Consider the following 22226-nt stretch of genomic DNA (forward strand, 5'->3'; position numbering starts at 1 on the left):
GGAGTTTACAATGCATTCCTTTCTCATTTGATTGTCCCTCATTGTAGCATCTTCCTCACTTAAGCCTCTCAATAGCCCTGTGGACCAGGCATCGTGGTGACTTCCATCTTACATGTGAGACACAAGGAGACTGGAAAACTGACCTGATGTCACAAAGCCAGGAAGCAGAAGAGCCACGGTTTGGACACAGGGAGTTGGACTCGGAAATCTAGGCCCTTAGCCACCACCTGCAGCTTTTCTGCTTGTGACTCAGGGAGAGGGGAGGGATCTCTTTTTTTCAACTATTTCACATTGCCTCTCTGAGGGCAATTTCATTCACGAGTAACCAATTAAGCCTTTTATAAAACTAAAAATACTCTCTACCCATTTTATTGAACAAATATTTATTGAAGTCTGTTTATAACAAACAACCCTGACCTGGTGGAGCTAAGACCACTAAGTTAATAAGAGTAAATGCCCAATATTTGTTGAACCAACGAATCGGTAGATGACTTTATTACAATGTGCTCAGTGTTACAGGAGCAGAGATGGGGTGCTCCTACACACCCTGGGGCCCAAGACGTTTCCTGTATCCCGATCTTGAACTCATAAAGAGAGGAAGGGCCAACCACACAAAGAATGAGGGAAAAGAGATTCCAGGCAACCAAAAGAGCTTAGGCTTTATCTGAGGATGATGTAGATGCCCTATGTATTCAAGGGGGCGCGACGAACTCAAACAGATATGGGTGAATGCGTAGATATATGAACAGTTACTCACAATAAATTCAAAATATCAAGAATGAAACCCCAAACCCACCAGAGCTTCCAGTTTAAGACGAAGCCACCAGGATTGTAGATTATTAGCTATCATGTCCTGTCAGGGAATGGGAATATGTGGTTTGTAATCGAGGTTTTACCTCCCTGTGCTCAGGAACAGAGAGAAATGCATCAGTGCCCTTCGTTGCCTGCGGGAGAGACGAGGGCCCAAAGAAGCTGGAGCAAACGGAGGCTTGGCCTGGGAACTGCCAGAAAAGAGAATCGGAAGCCCTCCTTGGTTTCAATATCAGCTCTTAGAAAAAAAGAGTTAAATTAAAAAAGAGTTAAATTAAGAGTTAAATTAAAGAGTTAAATAAAACACTAAATTTGAGTGACACACCAGTTTTTCTGACACCGAAGTGACACTCCATTGAGATGTCTGCCCCTGAAAATCCCCAGAAAGTGGATTTCTTCTCTTCTTTAGCTTTGTGTACACATTTTTTTAAAATAGATTTTCTTCAAATTTTATATTAAGAATTATAGTTTCTCCAGGAAGGATTTCTATATCTTAGTGTCTATAAACAGTAGTGGGGGAAAAAAATACTATTTTCCTTTCTCTCCTATTTTCATTACATTACACTTTATCTCCAAAGAATTCTAAATGTGTTAAATACAGATTAAGTAACAGTTCAGGGAGACAGGGTTACTTGTATAATTTGTTTTATGCATCAAGATTTTTCTTCATCAAAGAAGCCACATTTTCCTCCATTCTTTATTAGGGCCCCAGTATTAAAATCATCTCCCCTGAGGTATTTTACAAAGCGCAAATGGTTCAAAAGAAAAATGCTTTCATTCTCAGTTGCCCAAGCCAAAGTTCAGACTTCTAAGGCCCCCTCTTCAATAGGGTGTGCTGGAATCTGAACTAGGACACACAGTCAAGCACCCCATGGTCAAAAGTGCTGGGACAGCATTCCTTTCTTGTCCAGACACCATCACAAACTAGGACTCCTCAAAAAAAGACATGACATCCCTCACCCCAAAAAAGAGAGACATGACCCAGGAGATCGGGGTTGCTTGTAGGTCCACCAGAGACCAAACAGCACTGCTTCTGAGGGACCCCCAGCTCCCCAGCCTGTCCAAGGGCAGAGGGAAAGGAGATGCCGGGTTGGGTGGCTAGTTTGCTTCCTGCCAAATGACATGAAAGCAACGCGAAAGGAGGTCCACCGCCCACCTGCAAGACCTTGTTTGCCCTGAGTCTTCTTTTCATTCACATCTTGTCACCCCCTAATGAAAAAAAAATAGGTCACCCAAATACTTTAATAAAAGATCTTCTAAGAGCAGACTCAGAGCATTAGAACTACTGTAAACCAAATCAACACAGCAAGTTAAAACCTCACCTCAGTTGCTCCTTATATAAAGACTTGGTTCAAAGATCAATTCTTGACATTCTTTTGGTAATAAAAGCACTAACCACATTGAAGAGAATTTTGATGAGTAAACTTTTAAATTATCTACAAACTTCTACCACTTTAGCACAAATATTTTCATATGTATATTTGCTTAATTATATAAGCATATGAATACACACACACACACACACACACAGAGTTATGGGTCTACTTTTGAAACTACCTGTGAAAACATTTTTCTATTTTACAAAATACTAAAGCCAAATGAAGGAATGATCAGCTTAAAGAGCATATAAAGATTGTGCCTAACGTTACACCAAAATTATCATCCATTCCCATATCCTCAAATTTTGGAAACATAAACAAAGCTGGTTCCTAAGGATAAACAAGCATTTGATAAATATCTGCTTGGTTTCCTACCCTTTAAAAAAAAACATGCGCTTTTCTATTACCTCAGCAGTTTGACACCTCTTGTTCTCATAAAAAAGTGGGTTATTATAGAGACTAACATACATTTAGTTTTTTAAATGCTTTTGATTGCTAAGAGGAGAAATTAAGAAATGACAATTGCCAGACAACATCAAGCAGTTGGTCATCTAATGCAATATTTCATCTATTTGAGTGAAGTTCAAATGTGGACTGTGTGAAGCCTTGGTTGTCCCCCATGATGGTAAAGGAGAAAACACTCCTCTCCTATTTCCCGTCTCAGAAAAAGAAGTCCAATTTCCTTACTAAAGGCAAACCCTCCTCTTACACGCTCTCAATTCTACTTTTTCCAATTCCTCTGGGATCTTTTGAGCCATCCCTTATCCAATTCCATCCCACCCCCACCCATTTATCGACACCAATGCCCAAATCATACAAATGTCTTCTCTCAATCCTCAGCTCTAATTTCATCTCTCTTTATCAGATCTCTTGGAATCTACACTCTCTGCCTCCACTTTCTCATTTATCCCAACTCAACCCTTGCAATTTGACTTCAAAGCCCATAACTATAAACCAAAACATTGTTTTCAAAGAGACCAACATCCTACTAACGATCAGTTCCATTAGCCCCTCCTCAGTCCTCATTCCCATCAGGTTCTCTTCCTCTCTGAAACTGGTTCCATTCCATTCTAGGCTCCCCCTTTGCACTGTTCACTATCTCCTCCCATATGGCTCTAGTTTCCCCCTCTCTGTCTGTCTCCCTCACAGGCTCCACTTTCTCTTTTTGTCTAATGAGTAAAGTCACGGCTCTGCCCTGAGCCTCTCATCTTCCTGGACTTCGCAAAAGATTCCCAAATGTGCCAGCTCCGATCTGAGTTCCAGGTCCACACTTCTCACTGCTTGCTAGAGATCTCCACCAACATACGTCTCAAATCCAGTGTCCAAACTGGATTTATTCTGCCAAGCCTGCCCCTCTTTCCCAGACACTGGAAAGAAATCTGAGTCATCTTCAATTATCTCCTCTTCTCCAACTCCCGCTTTTTGTTACTGTGTCATATATATTCTTGCAGGTTTCCACTATCACCACTGCCTTTTGTCTGAATTGTTCCAAAAACCCAGAGATGGTTCCACGTGTCCAGATTCTTTCTCTTCTGACCCCCAGGATACCCTGTATGCTGCTTCCACAGTAACCCATCAAAATATGATATGCTATCCACTCCCCTACAAAACGAAGCAAATACCTTTATGAATACATGCTATTCAAGTCCCCACAAAATGGCCCTGTCTCATCACAACAGTTCATGAGTTCTCCACTTCAAGGATACTGGACCAGAGTATCACTTCGCCATTGTTCATGGCTGTTACTTCTGCCTGAAATGCTCTCCACCTCCCAAACCCTCTCCATCCATTAAATCCAAGGAGCATTTCAGTTTCTGCATCTTATATGAAGCTTTCTCTGTTCTCCTAGTATTTCTCCTTTCTCCTACTGGGACTTAGAACTCTGTTATATTGAGGTAAAAAGCATTTTCAGTAAGCTTACAAGCATGTGTGGAGATCCAATTTTGTGCCAAACACCATACTCGGGATATAGAGAACACAGTCCCTGCTTTCAGGAAACTTCTGCTTATGAGGGAGAGAGTGCACTTGGCACAGCACGTGTGTGTGTTTCTGCGCTGGAGTTGCTCGGGCAGGCGCAGGGAAGGAGCACTCCACCCAGCCTGGGGCGTCAGGATGGCTTTCCGCAGGAGCAATGCCTGAACTGAGCTTTGAAGGAAGCATAATTGTCCAGGAAGAGATGGGCCTGAAGTGCATTTCAGAATAGAGAACAGCATGTAGGAAGGCTGAGAGACCATGCCCATTTTACAAATTCAAGTAAATCAGTCGCCTGGAGGGACATAAAGTGTGTTGAGTGGTGGGACACGAAGCTAAAGAGGCAAGCAGAGGCCGTATTGCCAAGAACCTTGAGTCCCTGTGTCCGTTATCTATTTCCACCATGATGCTGCATAACCAATTATCCCCAGACTCTGTGGCTTAAAACAATAGCGATTTATTATTGCTCATGAGTCTATGGTTCAGCTGGGTGGCTCCTCTGGTCTCACCTGGTGTCACTCGCATGTCTGCAGTCAGAAGTGTGCACTGGGGAGGCTCTTCCGCTGATCTTGGCTGAGCGTTCTCACATGTTTGGAGTTGGCTGGCTGCCGGCTGATTTAACATGGCCTTGGCTCTTCTCCACTTGGTTCTCACTCATCTGCAGTAGCCTGGGCATGTTCTCATGACAAGGCAGGGATGAAAAAGAGAATACACCCAGCTGCACGAGAGGGCAAGAGGAAACACACGTTTTTCAAGCCTCTGCTTGCCATCGGGTTTGCTAACCCTCCGTGGACCAGAGCAAGTCACGTGGTTATACCATGGTCAGAGAATTGGAGAGAATTACAAAGTTACAAAGACTGGAAACTTGGACAGGCCATTAATGCAGTCAGCCTACCATAGTGCCCTTTAAAGGTGCCTGAATGTTGGTACTTACACACATGCCATCATCCCTGCTGATTAGAAACTCTTGAACACAGCGATTGTATTCTATTCATTACTTTATCTTGAACAGCAGTTAGTATAATAATATATACAAACACACACTCAAAAAATTTTGGTAAAGTACAAACTGAACGTCTAGTTTGCATGACAATTTATTACATGTACACCATCCCTGAATGCTCTAACCCCTTTTCAACTCTGTTTATATTTTTAATCTATATCATCCTTGGAGTGCCTAGTTCTATATACTTATTATCTGCTGTGCAAAATAGCAATTCCTTTTCACTGCCAAGATACCACCTCCTCTAAGTTTAGCCAGGCAAAAATTCTAATGTTGAAAGAAATGGAGGGAAAAAATCTGTGGGGTTTTTTCCCCCCACACTCTTCATAATTTTGCAAATTTCAAACTGACCCTCACTCTTCCAGAACAAAGACTTCAACCTTCTCAGCCTGCCCTCCAGCTGTTTAAACGGAGAGTTCTCTCTCTACATTTCTCTCATTCTTGAGGAGGAGTAATCAGGGCTGCCCTCAGGATTCCAGGGGAAAATGCTTTGGTTTGAGTTTGAGATTTCCCAAATATCATTACAGACTCTGGGCACCAAGTAGGTAGATTGAACCAAAGCAGTTTATAATTATGTGCTGAGAAACAAGCCACCTGAATCCCCATTCTGGACATATCGTGTCCCCTTGTGCCCTCATTCCTCTCCCCACAGTCCCACCCACAGCTCATGTCTAGAAATCTGGACCAGGGAAGGGCTCCTTCCCTGGGTACCAGGTGGTGAATATCTTGGAGTCATCTTTGACCCCTCTCTTTCTTCCACACTCCACATTCAATCCAGCAGCAAATCATGTCAACTCTATCTTTAAAATACATCCAGAACCTTACCACTTCTCACCTCTGCCACCACTATCATCTTGATCCAAGCCAGCATCATCTCTCATCTGGATTATTGAATAGCCTCCTATTCAGTCTCCTTTCCACCATGTCTCCCTCACAGTAGCCAAAATATAAGCCTGATCATGTCACTCCTCTGCTCAAAAACTCTCCAGCAGATTCCTCTCACTCAGAATAAAAGCCAAAGTCTTAGAGTGACCTCTAAGGACCAAAGTGATTCTTCCTACACCATCCATGTTATCACCTACCAGTGCCATCTTGGCTCACCCTGATGCAGTCACAATGGGCTTCTTGCTGCTCTTGTGCTTGCCAATCATGCTGCCCCCTCGGGTTCTTTGACTTTGATGTTCAGCAGCCTGAAATACAGTTGCCACAGATACCCACATGGCTCATCAGTTCTCTGTTCAAACCTCACCTTATCAGAAGTCCTTTCATAACTACCCTTTATGAATGAGCCCTGGGGGCTCCCTTCCCACCCCATGACTCTCTGTTCCTTCCTATCTGCCATGTCATATATTTATTTGTATACCTGTTTATCATCTGCCTCTCCTACTAAAATTTAAGATCAGTGACAGTGGGAACTTACCTATCTTATTCACTGTCTTACCCCCAGAGCCTAGAACTTAGACTTGGTACATGGTGGACAATCAACAAATGTTCAACCCAGGTGGCTTTTCTCTAGCCACACTGCATCTAAGCACCAGGCACAGGCTCACTCTGAAATATATTGGGTTTGACTCATCTCTTCTCTTTCTGGCCCATCTCTCAGAACTACCCAGGAATCACATTGGCCTGTGATACTAAGAAAGCTGAGGAATGAATTCTGCAGTATTTAAAAGGGATCAACTTCAGATATTTGTTTTAAGAAAAAGGGAAAGGAAGTTTCCCAAACAAATTCTTAAATTAATGTGCATAAGAATAAAGTAAACTTGCCTAATCTCCTTCAAATCACTTGGTAATTTTGGACATGGAGTGATAATACCACAAGCTTCTCTAAATGCATGCCAGGCACTTGCCAACCTGATCCTTAAATACCAAACAAGTGACACCTTTTAGGTATATACATTTGATACTGTTTTCCATGTATCTACCTCTAAATCATCAAACTATAAGAATCCATTGAAATTCTTGGCTCATTATCAAGACTTTACCAAGCTACCTCAGGTCTGTGTGTCCCCTACAGCAGCCAACTCTGAGTATCACTAACATGAAAATCATTGTCACCCCACCCAAAGAAGGCTACAGGTCTGCTTTCAGGTGCCAGTGTAGGGCCATCTGGGAAAGCTCCCTCAGAGGCATTTCAGCTTTTTAATTTTGCTCTTCTTTTTATCGTGATCTCCTTTTCAAGTATACAAAGCAGCTATTTTCAAACAGTATGCTATGGCACCCCAGAATTTGAACCCTTCACCAAATTTTGCAAAATGTATCTTTGCTACAACTGAGTATGCATACTGTTACTGACGTCTGTCAGGATGCATCTCCATAAAGAGTAATAGCAGACCAGCAACAAAGGAAGATGGTGTGTTTTCTGAAACATGTAAACAGGTTGTTCCGTGAACATATTAGATATGAAGGTAAGGACAGTAAACAGCTGTCCTCGGACCTAGACATAGCACAGAGACGCAAGCACACGTGGTGCCCTGCCATAGTCACTTTTATGGACACCGTGAGATATTGTTTGATAGTAATGAGGATGGGGGTGTCATTTTGATTCTTTGAAGTCCTTCATTTGGCAATATTCCCAGCACTTGAAAGTTTGAGTTTAGACGATTGAGGACCTCCAGCATAACAAGGCTTTATACTTTGGCAGAAGACCGGGGGTGATACATACAGATTTTGGTTATCTATCTGGTTATCTGATTTTGGTTATCTGAGCATATTCCCTTACGCGAAATGTGGAATAAGAAGAAGGCTTAATTTAAGGATGGATTCTGCATCCCAGAGGCAATTTTCAGAAATGAGTAGTCAAAGTAAATTAGACCAACCCTAAATCTAACGTCTCTATCAGGACATTATAGGATCTCAGAATTTCTCTTTACTCCAGCCTGTGCTTTGAGACATAACTATCCCTCAGGATGCCCAAAATCGGAGACTAGGAGCATCAGAGTGCTCAAAATTCCCCAGTGTTCCTCTGCCTTCTGCCTCTCTGTCTTCCGACTAAATTGCATTAGCAGCCTTTTTCTCCCCTGAAGGTTTATGTCTGAACCAGATACAACGCTGGGGCCTCTTTGGGAGCAGCCTTAGCTTCAATAAATTGTATCAGAGAAATAAATATGAGTTTCCCATTCCTGTCAATCATACCCATTCAAAATAATAGCCCTTGCCAGGCCTGGAGGTTGTGGGGAGGGAAGAAAGAGAGCAGGGAGGAGGTAATGTCAGAAATTGTCCCCTTGCAGCTGGTATTGCTCAGTAACAACTGTTCCTGCAAAACAAAAGATCACTTCAGAAAACCAGAGACAGACAGAGAGAGGCCAATAGAAAGAGATCATTATAATCACATTTGAGAGATCAAACAGCTTGAATTACATTTGCTCAAGCCTATTTAAATTTCCCAGTTGTTTCGTATAAACATAACAATTTAGCATATTCTACTATAATAATACAATATTAATATAATGACAAAGAAATAGTTCCTCCAGACACCTACCATCTAGCAGATTTCTTATCTTATCTTCCACCATGCTGGGGAGGAAAGATTAAGGATGTTCTAACACAGGGAGGCAGTAGAGCACAGTGGGTAAGAGCACTGTCCCCACCTTGCCTCTTGCTGTGTGACCTTGGGCAAGTTTCTTAACCTCTCCAAAGGCTCAGTTTCCTCCGCTGCTAAATGAAGATTGAAATTTCCCTGCTTGATGATATAGTGAGACTTAAGAGAGAGGTTGCATGTAAAACGCTGTGCCGTGTCTGGCCCCATAAAAAGCACCTAGCAAATGCTTGCATTTACGGTCCATAAATGGGTGAAGAAACAAATAATTTGTTTTTCCCTTTGGACTTTCCATTTTCTATCCTCATCCCACCCCCAATCTAAGCCAAAAGGAGGGACGTCTTTGGAAGTTGTTGCAGCAGGCTTGTCATGTCAGATTGCAAAAGGAGAATGCGATGTCTCTCATTTGCTGGACTCAGCTTTGCTGTTGGATCAAAGACCTGCTACACAGCTGTGCTGGCCTCTGAGGATTCCCTCACCCCTCTCGTCAGTCCCCTCCAGTCACACTGCAGCCACCACCGAGCCTGTCCACGTGGGAGGTGAGCAGTATGTGTAAGCACTCAGGTAGGTCCCATTCAGGAAGTAAGGATCACACAACTTTTATGCAGAGAAGCAGTCCTGCATGTGGGGCAAAAGTCCACAGTGATAACAAGAAACAGGCGTGGCGGGTGGGGTAGGAGGCTTCTGAAAAAAATGCGTGTCTTTTTTTATAGACAAAAATATGAAGTGTTCCTAGCTTTAGATCTTAACTATTTCCCTAAGATGTTTACTTAACTGTCTATAACTTCTTCAAAACGACGTCAAGACTGACCACATACCACATAACCAGAAAAAGACAAGGAAACATTATTTAGGTCTATGTGAACGATGATACCAAGGAGGAATTTTACAATTACAGGCTTCCTTCGACAAAAGACCCAAAAGGCCCTCGGCATGCCAAACTGACTTTATGACTGCCTTGGCCTCTGAAGAAGTGGGTGGTACCATCACTCAGAATAGTTCATGGACTATCTGAATGTCTGCATTAGGGAATAGAAATCTGGTCACAAACAAAATCCAACTGCTGCTTCAGATGAGTTGCTGTTAAAATGATGTTTCAAAATGCTTCCTAAAGGGATACAGAATGCATAAACGTGAAGGTATTTGCCTGTGTCAGGAGTTACAGAAATGCTAAATGACACTGAGCTTAGCTGGCCTAAGGCCAAGTGAAGAACTTCACCCTCCAGGAAATTATAGTGCTGTCATTGTGTTGTAATAAGCCTCTATAAAATGAAGCATTGTGTTTCTGCTGAGTCTTGAACAAAGAATAAATCAGGATCTGACTTTCTTAGAGGAAAGGGGAAAAGTGTGTCTTTGCTTCCATAGAAGAGGACACTCACTTGGTCTCATGAGGTATATATTTTGCACATCTTTTTTTAAATTCCGCCCTTCAAAGAGAGTTATCTTTGACTCAAATTTGCAAACACTTACGTGCAGAAGATGTTGCCAGATTTTGTGCCATAAATCTTTAGACGAGCACTCACTGTTTACAACCGGCTTAATGGACAAAGAAATTCAGGTGGAGGGAAGAATGTGTAGAAAATATGACACACAGGTGATGCTGAATTTTTCTGAGCCGTCTCTAGCAGCAAATGCAGAAAGCTGGTCCACACTTTAATGAGCAGGTCCAGAAGAGGTCCCATATTTTTAAGACTCAATTGTTACATGGAAAGTAAGCTCAGGTACCTACTATGCTCAAGGACAGTAAGAAAAGCCTGGTGAAACCCATAAAGGTCTCAGCGCAGGAGGGTTAAAAAAGGCTGTCATCACAAAAGGTCAGTTGTTAGTTAGGAAGGAACAAAGATCACAAGAGTTCAACGTTCACATTTTTGTTCTTCGTTTTCTGTCCCCTGGGGTTGTATAATGCCGTGCTGTAGGCTAGAGACTGCCTAAAGTTATTTTGTAACCTAATAAAACATTCCTATGGTTACTCCTGCCTGGCCCAACCCTATTCTTCCCTATTGTAATATTCTGAGCACCTCTTTAAGTTTTGAAAACAAAAAACTTAATTTTTATCAACAAACACATTTCAGATTAATTTAGTTAAGGGTCTCAGACCTACTCTCTATTAACTTTTAGCTTGTGGCTGCCTCCAATCCAGAAATTGATGGATTGCTAGAATGGAGGGCAGAAAGAGCCAATGACACCAGGTTTTGTTTGGTGGGTAATTTTTTTTTTTTTTTTTTTTTTTAGTGTATCTGTACTTTTGAGGAAAGAATGGTGACAGCTACTAGGTATCAAGTGTTACAACAGGCACCATACTGAAGGCTTTAAAACGTGATCTCCTTTAATCTGTATGACACTTTTTGAAGTTGAACCTATTATCTTCATTTCACAGAGAAGGAAATTAGGACTTACACACATCGCCCAGGGTTACAGAGCTAGCAAGTCAGAAAGCCAAAGGTTAAACTAGGCTAACCTAACCTCCATTACACAGGGCTGCCTCTCAAGTTCCAAGTCTGTTTGCCCTGGGCAAACAGTACTCTTATATTTCAAAAGCCAAAGGAAAAGAGGGAGGTGAATGCTGCTAAATGAGGGAGAAGCAAACAGAAAATGTGTGGCTGTTTATCCATCCACAAAGTTTACAGAGGGACAGTCTCAGTTTATTTATGAGATCCTTGCAGGGCTGCAGTACAGTTCCTGGCTTCAGGGAGCTAACATTTTAATTGGGAAGAAGCATAAGACTGTAAGTCAAAATCAAATATGTTGCAATAGAGGTACATACAAAGTATAGTGTGGAAAGAACTTGGAGGAAGAAGAAACTTTTCTCTGACAGCTTGGCAAACAGTTGGAAAGACTTGTTTTGCCTGCTAATCATTAATATCACATCTGTTTTAAGAACATTTGACTCGTGTTTGCCAAAATTCATGAATATTAACATTGAATATTTGAAGACTTTCAAGTCAGTGAACTGAAAGATCTGCTTCCATGTTCTCCAATGCTATTGGTAGCAATGAAAATTGGTAAAACTTAAAAAGAAATTTTTTGTAAAGCAAACGAGTGACACCAATCAGACTTTTAGGAATTTGTTTACGGATAAGTTCATCAGATAAAGATACTTGCATACGAACGTTAATTCAGCCCTTGCTTATTATAATCATAAATTAGAAACAACCTAATATCCATCACTTGGGGATTCATTAAATTCTGGTATATCCATACAATGGGCAGCTATGTATCTGTTAAAAAGAATTTGATACTTATTAAAGGAAAGAAAATCTCCATGACAGATTGTTGAGGAAAAAATAAAATATGAAGAACTATTATATCATCTATATAAATACATACACACAAACATAGGTGGACAAAATAAATAAATAGAGAGGTGTCGGGAGGAATGTTTACCAAAATGCTAACATTTCTTGGGTATTAGGATGATTTTATTTTTAACACACTTCCATATTGCTTGGATTTTCTGCATCAATCTATTATTTTTGAAATCAAGAAAAAAAGAAAAAGAAAATGACTCTTCTTTGGGGGGATATTTCCTTCTAGACTTACATATTATAAAATGATACATTCCAGAAATAACATTTCAAAACATATTTCTTTTTTTAACTTAATTTTATTTTTTATTGAGTTATAGTCAGTTTACAATGTTGTGTCAATTTCTGGTGTACAACACAATTTTTCAGTCATACATGAATATACATATATTCGTTTTCATATTCTTTTTCACTGTGAGCTACTACAAGATCTTGAATATATTTCCCTGTGCTACACATTATAAACTTGTTTATCTATTCTATATATACCTATCAGTATCAAATCTCAAACTATATTTCTATTGAAGTAATCATAACTTACCTTGAACAAAACCTTTTCTCTGTCAGATCACAGATTTGAACTTCTTTTGTTGACTTGTCATCATCAGAAAACTACAACCAAATCAAAGACGGTGGACATGGGGTTGGGCTTGGCTATCCTGTTTGAAAAATGCAGAGACAGTCAAAAAGAGCCAAAGATTTCATGTAGCATATAACGTATATTTTAGCAGGGAGAACATAGGTCGATGACTTTTATTTATGTCCACACTAGAAGCAACAAGGAATAAAATATCATGGACTTTGAGGGCCTTTTTAAGGTGATTCTGCTGACTTGCAACCTGGCTTCATGCTGAAGAGCCCACATAGCTGGAAGAAATATGCCATACTTACTTGCTCTTCTTTCTTTACCAGTGATTCTATGTTTATAAATTAAAGGACAAGAGGGTCCAAAAGGCATTCCCAACCTCGCATGCATTATAATACACACCTCCAAAACCAAAGTAACTAAGGAAGCAGGCATTACAGACTCATTTAATCAATCCTATGAGGAAAGAACATCATTTACTTCAGGTAAATTTACAACTCAGATTACTGGCGGATGAAAGAAACCAATTTGCACAAAAATCCCTGTGCTTATATTTTCTCCTGTGCAAAATTTGTCTTCTTCCATGGCTAATATTCTAAGCTTCTATTATTTACAGCTCTAGCAAATGTGCTCCTGAGTGTTTAAAATTTGTATAACTCTCAATAGATAACATTCAGATTAGAATTTATTCCAGTTATGGGAGTAAACTGATTATATGAGGGGTCTGTGTTCTTGCTAAATCCTTGTCATAACTAAAAGAGCACAACTAACAATCTCTAAAATACCGTTGGGTAGATTTGATGTAACCAACCTCATGCCAAGTGCTGAGATGTAATGAAAACATGTATAACTTATTAACAAGAATTGCAAAAAACTTACCAAGAGAGGAAGAGTGAAGGGAAAAAGTGCTTTTAATAATGAAAAGTATAGAAAAAAGAGCCTTTAAAAAGTCTAATGAATTAAATCAAGAGGAAACTGCCAGAAAAGAAGTGCCAGTCTCTATAACCAAAATGACATAGAGGTTTATTGCAATTTATACTTTTTACACAAATTTTTCTAAATTGTCTCAGATTCTCTTCTTTATCATTTAAACTGTTCTATTTTTCAATAAATGACATATCACAATTCCAAAACCAGGAAAATCCTTAACTTTCATACACATTTCTGAGGTTATAACCCAAATCATTTTCTACAAAAGCATATAATTTCCCCCAGATCAAAGTGAAAAGAAAGTTCTCAGATGCTCAAGCCATTTAGTTCACTCTTTCATAAAATTTAAATGTTTGCATCTTTGAGAGCAGAAAACTTCTAGAAGTTTCTCCATCAGTAAATCTTCACCTAATGTATTTTCTTCCAGGATATAAAAAAGTGTAACTTTGTTAAGCACTCTGAAAACTAAGCAGAGAGGAAGTAAGTTGCTGTGCAAAAGAGCAGTGGGCTGGGAGACCAGTGGACGTGCCAATGGCCCACGGCAAAGGCGTGGGTGATTCACTCAGCCTCTGAGCTTACCTTCAACTTTACAGTCTCTCTTTTCAGAATTACATTCAAAACTTTAGCATCCTTCATGAGCTCAGTTCAAATCCTGACTCCGGTACTTACCAGATGTGCGTGAACTTGAGGAATTAGTTTTGCGTCTATTTCCTCACCTGCAAAAGTGGAATAAGAATACCGCCCACTTTAGAGAGCTATTGATAATTAAATGAGAAATTATATCATATGCTTATAAGATAAAAAGTACTTAATAAATGTTAGCTCCCTTTCTTCCCAGTTCTTTTCTACAACCCTGTCCTATGTCTTTAGAAATGTGATGTAATACTTCATCATATCTTTCAAGTATAATGATTTTAATCACTTTTTTAAACTTTTAAAAATTGAGGTACAATTTACATACAGTAAAGCATATAAATTACACAAATGAGACAATTTTTTACATGTATACATCGATGTAATCAACACTCACAGCCAGATAGATACAGAACACTTTTAGGCCCCAGAACATTCTCACATGCCACCTAGTCATTTTCCCTCCAGTCGTAAGATTATTCTGACTTCCACCATTATCCCTCATCTTAAATATTTGTAAACAATAGCAAAATAAATGACAATATATCTATGCCAAGGAATAAAAAAGCAGTAGTGAAAACGAAGGCAGTAGATCATATATACGGTAACATGGAAAAATCTCAAAATATTTGGGTCTGTATTACTGGTGAAATTGAAAATTGATCACAGAAGTGATAATAGAAAGAATGATAAATGGAAAAGAGAAAAGGAATGGGTGGAGTAAAGCTATTTTGAGGTTGTGAAGTCCTCACCCGCTGTGGCCTCATTTAATAGTAGAAGAAGCATCCAAACTGAAGTCGGCCACCAGCCACCTGCATCGGAAGACAGCAAGACGCGTCCATGGACCGCATATTTGCTGAATGTACTTGTCTCCCTCTAACTTGGACATCAGCTCAGCCTGAGCTGAGATTCCTCTTAATACTTTTGGGGCCCCATCTTCCCTACCCCCATTCAAAGAGCATAAGTGAAAGGCAGAGAACACTGCATCGCAGTCTTGCTCTGCAGTAACATGGACGCCAGCCCTGGGGTTTGTCAGACTGTTCCTGAAAGTCACAACCAAATATACTTTCTTCCAAGATGTGGTGAATAAACGTAGCCTGAGAGCATTTTAGTTGATGTTAGCCAAAACCAATCGAAAGGAACAAGGCCTTGTCTCAAACAATCCTGAACCTACCTAATTTGAGTTTATATCTTCAAACTAACTTTTTATTAATAACTGACTCTAAATAGCAAACCACCACATGACTTTAAGCAAAGGGTAACCGGTTTGCTTTCGAAATAATACAAAAGCTAGTATCTGAATATCACCTCCCTTCTTCTTTTGCAGGTAAACATGAATGTGTAGATACACCCATAGTTGTACATAAGTCCTTTTTCTTTCCAGTTGCCAGCGTGAGCCTTGACAGATTCCTTGTTATCATTCTCACAGCCCAAACTCTTCTAGAGTGCAGTGTAAGCCTCTTTCCTCTCGTCCTGTTATTTGTGGAGATGGGAAACAACCGATGTCTTTCATATAATGACCCTTCAAATCTGTTAGTCCTTTATTCTCTAAGCTAAATAACCCCACGGCTTTCTGGCCTTTCCTCTCAGCCCTTATTTTCTAAGCCTTAATTACATTTTTGCTCTTCTCTGGAGTTCTGCCAGTTCCCCACATCCTCCTTCAAGGGGAGACACAGAGTAGCCACAGTTGGGGTCAGACCAGAGCTGCAAGAAGCTGACGGTCCACTTCCTGCCCTTTGCCTTTCCTGCAGCCCGCTGTCTTACTGACTTTATAAATAGACAGCACTCATGTAACTAGTTCTACTGGGGCCACCACATTGGGCTGAAGTCCACCTCTCCCCACCTTGCATGGCAGTATTTTGATTCTGTCCTGTAAACTTTTTGTACTTACCTCTTTGAAATTTATCTAATTCAAAATATCCTATCCAATGATTCATCTGGGTCACTTCACATTTGATAGGGATTTTAACAATCCTAACTTAAACAGAGTGGTCTGAGAAAGCCTCACTGGGGAGTTCATTTGAAGCCTGGACTTGAAGGTTTAGGTCAGATGAGGAAAAGAGAAAAGTGTTCAGAGCTTAGGAAACAGTAAGGGCAAAAACTCTCCAGGAAAAAAAAAGGATTTACTGAGCTTTTCCCTACATCCCCCATGCCATCTCAAGGCAAGTGACGACACTACAGTGATAATGACCACCGTTTATTGAGAGATGACGCTAGGAAACTTTACATACATTATTTCATTATTTCCTCACAGCAGCCATATAAGCAGATCTTATTACCCTCATCTTATTGAAGAGGAACCTGACATTAGCTAGATTAAGTAATTTGCTATGGCCACAGAGCAAGTGAGTGCTGGATTCAAACTGGGGTCTGATTATAGAATGCACTGTGCCACAATGCCAGGAACTCAGTGCTTCCTGGCACCAGGGTGTGACCCACTAGGCAAAGGTGAGTCCACTTATAAAATACATCTAAGGTTTATCTCAAACATCAGCCACATTCATGGGTGCCTGACTGACAGAAAAAGGAATAAAGGGGAAAGAAAAAGAACAAAGACGAGAAAGGAAAGAAGATAAATAAAGCATGGTTGAAGATCATCACAGTCTGTTTCAGGTGACCCTCTGTAAGGCTGCCAGGCTTCCTGTTCTTTCTGATCATAAAAGCAATATATGGGATAGAAACAAATTGTTTAACAGTCCTCACAGAGTGTACCACATCTCCTGCATTCCCCTGGACACCAACGAAGAATTACCCAACTGTGGACAGGAGTAACAGGACCAGAGAAGAGATTCCCTAATGAGACACGTGTTTAATCCATTGTTTCAATTGTTAATTTACTATTGACTAACTGGAGGAGAGAAATATTATTTGCTCTTTTAAGTCTGTTACTGCTTTCTCGACAAAATTAATTTGAATTTGATGAAAATGGAATAGAAATGTGGGGAGGGAACTCAGAAGTTTGCACGTGCTAAACAGTTGTATGTGTATGCAAATACCTAGAAACTTTGCAAAGAACTACAGCTGGAAGTAACACGGGGGGGGGGGGGACTCTTTCAAACAATACCATCTGAATCTTTTGTTACAAGAAGATATTTGCATATTATATTTTTTTATTTTTTTAATATTATTTGAACATGTCATCTTCCCAAAAGCCATTTTACAGAATTTTATTATCTAATAGAGAAAAAAATCTCAGTTCTATTGGCAAAATGTGAAAGAAAATACAGTAAAATAATGTAAAGCAAAATTTAATAAGAAAAGTGGATTTGGGGAAGGTTGGCTTTTAAAAATTGATTCTCTGAAATCAATTTTTAAAGCTCCTAAGCAGAAATAGAATTCTTAGTTCTTGATCAATATCAAGTCTACAAACCCAATGTTATTAGGAAGAGTGACTCAAATGCTAAACTTCTCCTCAAGGATTTGATGAACTTTCTCTACCGTTAAAAAAAAAAGTCTTACTTTTTATTACCAATTCTGAGTAAGCTGGAGCCATACTAAATCAAATAATTACTTTAAAATTTTCAAACAAGTTTCTTGAGTTTTCTAATAAACTTAAGCTTACATATCTCAGTAACATATTTTTACAGAAAACTGTCAAGTTTATTAATGCTTATGTCAACAATTAGAGAACCTCTACTGTGCAGACTTAAATGTTTATCTTATGGAATAAAGACATTTGTTTAACTTCCTAAACAAAATGGTTTCAGGATTTCTCAATAGTCCCTCCAAGCCTGCTTGCCTCTGGAATCTGCTTGTTTGCAAAAACAAAGCCACTTCAATCACTGCCTGGCCAAAGTTTAAACTTAAAAATAGACTCAACAGTTAATCAATAGGGTGATCTGCTGATGCAGTAGAGTGTAGCTACGCCTGACCGGAGGGAATCGTGAGACAACAGTAAACAACTTATTCATGATGTAATTCAGCATTGAGAATCCAACCCCGCAATAGAACCGCATCACATGGATTAAGTTATATGCAGGTCCTCAATAAATGTTTTGTTGAAATTGATGTCGAATCAAACACCTGTGTGTTAACTTCCTCCATTACAGGATGTAGATGACAAAAATCTGTTAAAAGTTTAGGTCTACAATTAAGGTATTGTCAGTTTTTCTACAACAGAATTCCTTTAACACTGGATGTTTATTATTAAATTGTGTAAAAAAAAAGAGTAAATATATAAATGTACAACTCAAGCCAATATTAAGATTCTCTGAGTTAATGGGTATCTCTATACAAGAAAGTTTTGCAATGAGAAAGAAATACAAATTGTTCTATGTGGCGTATTACCCATTACCTAATTACCTTAATTTAAACATGATCTAATTAGGCCACCTTCTGGTTAAATCTGTACCTGACTTATTGTTTGTACAAATAGGTTTAAAAGAAACTTAAATGGCAAAAATCTATTCCTGGTTTTGTTCTTAGAGAACTGTATTGGCCTAGATGATCTACAGGCTCAAAATGTTTGGGAATCTTGCACAATAGTTCTGAGAAAAACATGTAATCAGTTTGAGTTCACAGTATTCCTCATCTGATAGTGACTGAAGGAGCCAGTAAAACACTAAACGATTCACTATCACTTGATTTCTGAATCTCCCACGTTGGAAGTAAGTGCATCCAAAGACCAGGAACTAAGGCCAATGAGGCCAGGCGAGCAACATCATTAACATCTAATGGAGGGGGGAGGGTATAGCTCAAGTGGTAGAGGATGTGCTTAGCATGCATGAGGTCCTGGATTCAATCCCCAGTACCTCCTCCAAAAATAAATAAGTAAATCTAATTACTTCCCCCAAAATTTAAAAAAAAAATTTTTTTTTAAAAAACATCTAATGGAAAGCAACAGGGTGGAACGTCCTGAATTTCCTTCCTTCCTCTGCTAGAATGTGATGAGCAGCCCCGGGCGATATTTTTATGGTATTTGTGCCTCATCTTCCCCTTTGCTCACAAGTCTCCTTTGAATTAGATGTAAGCACTGGCCAGTGTTTGGGTTGTCTTGAAATCGACACCTGGGCAAGCATGCGGTCTGAGGTGGAGGTCTGTGTACAAACATAACAGACAATGAGGCGGGCAGCAGTGGTCCCAGGCTGGGTTCCAGGCTCACCACTGTGGCAAGGGAAGGCCGGAGACCAAGACGCTCAGCTACAAATTGTTGAAGCGTGGTTGAAGGTGAGGGCTCTAAAGCCAGACCACCTGGGTTTGTCTCCCAACTCTGATACTTCCTAGCAAGGTACCACTCTGAAAGTCCTTTTCTTGCTGAGACTCAGTTTCCTTCTCCAAAAAAAATGATATTTAAGAATCTTGCTGCAAATATTAAACAATGCTCATAAAGCATGCACAATAGTTGGCGCATGGAGAACATGTAAGTTAACGTTGCCTGTTCATCATTATAACTCAGTATCCCTTTGTCACTATAAGTCTCTAAGTGGTTTAATGCTTGCATTTATTATCATTGATTTCCAAGCCTCTAGTCTCTCCCTCCTCTGAACCATCTTTCAGATGTCTGCCGACTAAAGCTCTCTAGAAAGTCCCTTCCATCATTTTACTTCTCTGCTCAAAAACCTCCAAGGGTCTCTACATCAGGAAGATGTCTGAACTCCTCAGAAACACAGCTTTTAGCCTGGCTCCAGTCTGCTTTTCCCACCTGCTGCTCCAGAAAGACTGATGGCCCTTTTCTTTGTATCACCCATCCAGTATGTATTCTACTTCACTTTGCATGTGCAAGTACTAGATACATGGTAAGTGGTTAGAAACTATTTGCTAGTGTTATTTTTACTCTGGCAGCCTGGAGTACGGATGTTTATGTCTGACTGTGGCAGAAGATTCTGAAGGCTGTGGTCTAATCAGAGGAAAGATTTGCACAGAAACACCAGTCTGACCACAGTGGATGCTGGGAAACTCAGCACCAGTAAGAGGGGTAAGCTCAGGCCAATAACATAGAGCTACCACAATATTTAGTCTCAGATGTGCTCAATGAATAAACACTGTGTATTAAAGCTATTTTAAAATAATATCCCTAATGCAGAGTTTAGAGAGAAATTCTCAGGTGAGAGGGCTCTAAGACCCTAGAGGATGGAAAGCTACAGTTGTGTCCTTGGCTAGATATTATTATCCCAACTGTAGATCTTTCTTTGTAAGTAAATGAGTACTGTATTTCATGATTTTAAAGTGACTTTAAATTCTAGACCCTTAAAAAGCATCAAAATAGATAAGTTCAATAAAGCATCTAACTGCTGATAGGTTAGCACTCCCTGCGTGCAAAGTGCTTGATCCAAACAGGTCAATTAATATATCATCGTCATGCCTTTAAAAAAAACTATAAACTTTATGAACAATGTTTGTCAAATGTGTACCATGTATTTATGCTTTATAAACATACCAAAATTAAGAATTTCCTAGAAACCATTCCTCTGTGCATAATGGCACACCAAAGCCTGCATTATGTCATCTGTGTACACGAGTAATTAGAACAGCCAACTGTAAATCTTATCCATTCAAGCTTCTCCCAGTACAGACACCCATTTTAAGAATTTATTTTGATTTATTTACACAAAGCAGCAAAGTAATCTCTCCTTCTAATCAACAAAAACTTCCGGCCATATTCACAAAACTGATTTAAAACTCACTGTTATGATGGCTTGCTTCCTTTATGGTGCCACTGGGGCTTGGGGAGGACATAGCAGGGAGCAGAGTGTGCTGGAATTAAGGAGAGGCCCAGAGTGGTATGCTCAGAAACCCTGAGGTTGAGGTGGGGCAAGAAGGGTGTATTTCCTGTGCTTACCCCTAGCCATTCACTGAGGAAGTTATAAGGACAGCCCACCTGACAATTTCCAAGATGAACGTCTTCCTTCTAAGGCTATGTTCTTCATTCCATGAGAACCGGGGGGGGGGGGGGGGGGACACAAACAAACAAAACAGGGGAAAAAAATAATTTTATATAACCTTACATCATGACAGGAAGTTTGGACAACAGCTTTCCCTTATACAAAGCAGTTTTATAAGCCATTTTCAACAAATAAATACAGTCCCAAAATTCAGACCCTCAATGTTGAGTTCTCACTAGACAGCTGTCACAAATTGATAGCCCTTGAGTTAAATACACCTCACAGATATATTTTGTTTGTCAACATGATGGGTTTTTTATTTTTCTTTAAAATGCCTTTATACCAGATAAGTGTGCTGTAGTTTAACACAGTCTCCACCATTCCCTATAGTCTTCCACTCTCTAATATTTATATTATCCACTAGTCCCGGCCTGGAGGCATTTGAGTTTGCAATTCCTACGAGAGTCTGCCTCTCTGATAGGCCTCTTATGGATGGGCTTAGGTGGTACATCCAGCATGTGACCCTCACACATACCCTCATTTCCCTTCTACTTCTGTACATCATACTCTTAGAGGCTGTATCAGTTCTATACTTGGTTCCTATTCCATGCAATCCACCGCAGAAGTCCCTGGGGGCTCTCTCTTTTTTTTTTTTTTTTTTTTTAGATCATACAATGAGGAGAAGCCACACCACACTTCACACTCATTAACCCTGCTGACCTCAGCCCTCACTTTACTCACTAGACTCAGCTAGGCTTTGAGAAGTTCGTTTCTGCTTTCATGCTGAAAAACCTAGCCTTGAATGTGCCATCAAGAGCTTTTGGCTTCACAATAGCTTGAGGATAAGAAATGGCCTCCTCTAAACGGAGACATGGAAGATTGTAAAATGGAATCTCAGCTGTTCACCATTTTCAGCCTGTCCTGAGACCTCTTCCCAGTTACTTCTCCAGTACCACTGGCCTTGTCTGGCCCACCAAGAGAGCACAGAGGGCTTGTTGCCTTGGGTTTCACCAGAACATTTCATGTTAAGTAAAATGCATGGCATTCCATTTCTTGGCCATGAGAGAGGATAAAGGACAGAGTCAGCTTTTGACATAAACAGGACTCAACCAGTAAGTAGCCAGAGGGAGATATTGGCAACATGTAATTAGCCAGCTGGTCATCCTCTATTTAAATCCACTCTCCTCTCTAAATGCCAAGTTTGGGGGAATTAAATATTTTAGCATACCAAGCATAGTTCAAAACCAGAT

General features: G+C 40.0%; 1 long non-coding RNA gene across 4 annotated transcripts in view; it reads right to left on the bottom strand.

The window, feature by feature from the left end:
- LOC141577736 (uncharacterized) overlaps positions 1 to 22226 on the bottom strand; it is an 83073-nt gene that overhangs the window by 23456 nt on the left and 37391 nt on the right. For 3 of the 4 annotated variants that reach the window (XR_012507113.1, XR_012507111.1, XR_012507110.1), the window contains exons 3-4: positions 20973 to 21015; positions 12548 to 14238 (exon numbers count right to left, since the gene is read on the bottom strand). This is a non-coding gene — a long non-coding RNA (uncharacterized LOC141577736). The remainder of the gene's footprint in view (positions 1 to 12547; positions 14239 to 20972; positions 21016 to 22226) is intronic. The other variant, XR_012507112.1, reaches the window with a different exon arrangement.

Source organism: Camelus bactrianus, chromosome 5 (assembly GCF_048773025.1).
Source record: "Camelus bactrianus isolate YW-2024 breed Bactrian camel chromosome 5, ASM4877302v1, whole genome shotgun sequence".
Taxonomy (NCBI): domain Eukaryota; kingdom Metazoa; phylum Chordata; class Mammalia; order Artiodactyla; family Camelidae; genus Camelus; species Camelus bactrianus.